The sequence below is a fragment of the Coenobita brevimanus genome, chromosome 109 (genome assembly GCF_032717465.1).
Source record: "Coenobita brevimanus isolate Jiangsu-jjx chromosome 109, ASM3271746v2, whole genome shotgun sequence".
NCBI lineage: Eukaryota > Metazoa > Arthropoda > Malacostraca > Decapoda > Coenobitidae > Coenobita > Coenobita brevimanus.
Window position 1 is genome coordinate 32,529,445 of NC_137062.1, and position 3,605 is coordinate 32,533,049.

General features: G+C 42.6%; 1 non-coding gene across 1 annotated transcript; it reads left to right on the forward strand.

Moving 5' to 3' along the window:
- Positions 1–3,094: 3,094 nt before the first annotated feature.
- Positions 3,095–3,213, forward strand: LOC145417273 (5S ribosomal RNA). Its single transcript, XR_013900485.1, has one exon. It is a non-coding gene; the product is annotated as a 5S ribosomal RNA (ribosomal RNA).
- The last annotated feature ends 392 nt before the right edge of the window (positions 3,214–3,605 follow it).

Here is a 3,605-nt window from a genome sequence, read left to right on the forward strand (position 1 = left end):
ACACTGGAATATGATGCTAGTCACGAGGAATTGCTATGGAAAGATGTAGAGCCGTAGTATTGTCTTTTTAACACTAGAATATGATGCTAGTCACGAAGAGGTGCTATGGAAAGGATGTAGAGCCGTAGTATTGTCTTTTTCTGCCACTGAGCTACGTGAAATGAGCTGCAAAAGGACGAAAATCTGGGCCAAGTTAGAGTAAAAGGAGTAGAGTATATAGCTCTTCTCAGGACTAAAGACTAATATTTATGTGAGATATTTTTCTGAGGAAATTAAGGATCGATATTTTCATTAGTTAATATAATGTTTTCTGATTATTTGTACTCTCTCTCTCTCTCTCTCTCTCTCTCTCTCTCTCTCTCTCTCTCTCTCTCTCTCTCTCTCTCTCTCTCTCTCAGGTAAACAAGCTATCGCATTTCCTAACTCAGTCCTAACTTCTCTTATGCTACTGACTGGTGTGAGTTCGCTTCTGTAAGTGGTGTGGTGGAATGGTGTGGCAGTGGTATGGCAGAGTGGTTTGGTAGTGTGGTGGAGTGGTGTGGTAGTGGTGTGATGGAGAAGTGTACTGTGTTGCAAATATACCCTCCACTTTGCCACCTTGCTTTGACTGGGTACATTCGATTCTCCCAGCCATGTTTGCGTACTTAAAGGACTCGTGATATTAGCCAAGGCATTCCACTCACTCACTTTCAGTTTCTCTCTCTCTCTCTCTCACACACACACACACACACACACACACACACACACACACACACACACACACACACTCACACACTCTCACACACACACACACACACACACACACACACACACACACACACACACACACACATCCTCCTTGTCTGCTTCCTGGTACAGATTAAAAAAAAAAAATCCATCGTCCCTTTGTTCTTAACCCCTTCCGTCCGATGATTTGTTACCTCCGCCAACGAAGCTGAGCGAAGGCTATATATTCAACCGTGTGTGTCTGTGTACAAGATATCTCAAAAGGATGGGGTCGGATTTCAATAACATCTTGTGGATAGGTGGACAGGCGGTCAAGGAGGAATTGATTAGATTTTGAGGTGGATCAGAATTTGGAAACAGGAATAAATCATAAATATTATTGGCTCTGGCGGGGGTATGCGTTCTTTGAGACTGTGTAATAGGGCAAAGTAAGACCGCAGAATTTACCGACTATGTGAGACCGTAAAAGTATTCGTCTGGAGGGAAAGAGGAATTATAGCAGCAAATCGTAAATTTTATTGGCCTTGGAGGAGGTATGCGCTTTCCTAATGATTTACAGTTCTATTTTATACATGCTACGTACAGACGATTTTATTCATCTTAAGAGATTTTTCGAAAGGGGGGGGATCGAAATAGCCGTCATTAACCTTTGTACCACGAGGGCGTTCTCAAATAAATAAGTAAATAAATAAATAATATAAAGTCGCTTGTACACAGCACGACAGAGACATACCAGGTGTAGACCAAACGTTTAAATATAGAAGGATGGCCAGTACCAGAAGAAATACCGTCAAACGTTTCCAAAGTGCTATGTCAAACGTTCACACCAAGAGCTACCTATATTATCAAACGTTTCAGCAAGTGCTATCTATATAATCAAACGTTTCACCAGGTGCGGTCTTGATATCAAACGTTTCAGCAAGTGCTATCTCTATAATCAAACGTTTATCAATTGCTGTCTACACTTAAACGTTTCACCAGATGCTATTTATATTATCAAACATTCCAGCAAGTGCTATCTAACACTTATCAGAAACGTTTCACCAAGTGCTATTTATTTTATCAAACGTTTCACCAGGTGCTATCTATATCAAACGTTTCACCAAGTGCTGTCTATAGAATCAAACGTTTCAGGTGCTATCTATAGAATCAAACGTTTCTCCAAGTCCTATCTACACTTAAACGTTTCACCAAGTGCTATCTATATAATCAAACGTTTCTAAACACCAAGCGCTATCTAACACTTATCGGAAACGTTTCGCCATTAAGCCCGCAAACTCGGCTATGACCATCCGCATCACCGCTCGTTACACTCCTTGTCAGTCTCTACAGGTGGGCCAGCCATGACGACCTGTAATTAGCCTAGAGCGCCGTATGTCTGTCTGTCTGTCACTGCATCCCGGAAGAGCAGTCATAGTGGGAAAATCTATCTATTCTATCTATCTATCTATAGTTATCTTCCTAGCCACTTATCTACCATTTTAACTGCCTGTCCATCTATATATATTTATTGTTTGTCTATCTGTGTCTATCTATTTATCTGTCTGTCTGTCCAACTATCGATATTTCTCTGTCTGTCTGTCCATTTATCTATCTACATCTGTCCATGTCTCTGTCTATCTCTTTATCTGTCTGTCTCTGTATCTGTCTATCTATTTATCTGTCTGTCTCTGTATCTGTCTATCTATTAATCTCTCTGTCCATGTCTGTCTATCTATTTATCTGTCTCTCTGTCCATGTATATGTCTATCTTGTCGATCTATTTCTGTCTGTCTGTTCTTCTGTTCATCAGTGTCGACTCACATAATTCTTAGAACGCTCTGTACCACCTGCTCTATACCAACTAACTTGCCCATATTATAGTGCCACGGGTCGAATTAAACAGGTTTTTATCACACCCACAGAGCCGCCCAAATCCCAAGTGTGTCCCTAAATGTGTCACTCACTCACTCAGCCACTGTTACATTTTGAAGCATGAAATGTGGCATGTTGTAACCGTAGAGTTTTATTAACGTCACACGGGGTGTGTGTTGAGGGATGGTGGCATGGGCGTAGGTCCTGAGGGGGGCGATGGAGGGGATATAGCTCCCCCCTTGCATCTGGGCCAGAGGTAATGTCCTATGTGCTCATCCTCCCGCACTACTATTCAGAAAATCCAGAAGAAACACGAATTCAAACCTACAATGACTCTCCAAAACAGGAAGGCTGAAACTACAGATTATATTATAACACCAGGATAATGTTAATTGATCTATGTAGCAAGATGAGCTTTCAAAACAGAAGCAAGTATGGTGATGCGATGATGCGAGATGTAGCTACAAGTGTGGATATTACACTATTCATGTCCTCGTGCTGCCAGGCCTAATCTGCTTTTGGCCATACCACGTTGAGTACACCGCTTCCCGTCCGATCAGCGAAGTTAAGCAACGTTGGGTCTGGTTATTACTTGGAAGGGTGACCGCCTGGGAACACCAGATGCTGTTGGCATAACGTTCTCCCTACGTGTCAAGTGGGGTTGGTGGAGGATTAGTGCCCCTCCCTGTAAAACAATTAACTCTAAGCCCTTGGCCACCCCGTTCGGGATACATGGCGTCTGGCAATGAATGAATGAAAATAAAGTCTACATACATGCAGGTGGATCAGCTCACTTTCCTCGGCAGTAGGCTAGTCCTCTCGTCCCTCTACATCTAAGTATTTTTTAGGTTCAGAAGTCATGCCCTTCCCCCCAAGGAATCACAATAAATCTTAGCCAATAGATGGAGGTATTGGCAGTGTGTCTGGTGTACGTCTAGGGAGTTTTGGTGTGCGACTGAAGTGAATGTGGTGTGCCTCTAAAGATGTGTGTGTGTGTGTGTGTGTGTGTGTGTGTGTGTGTGTGT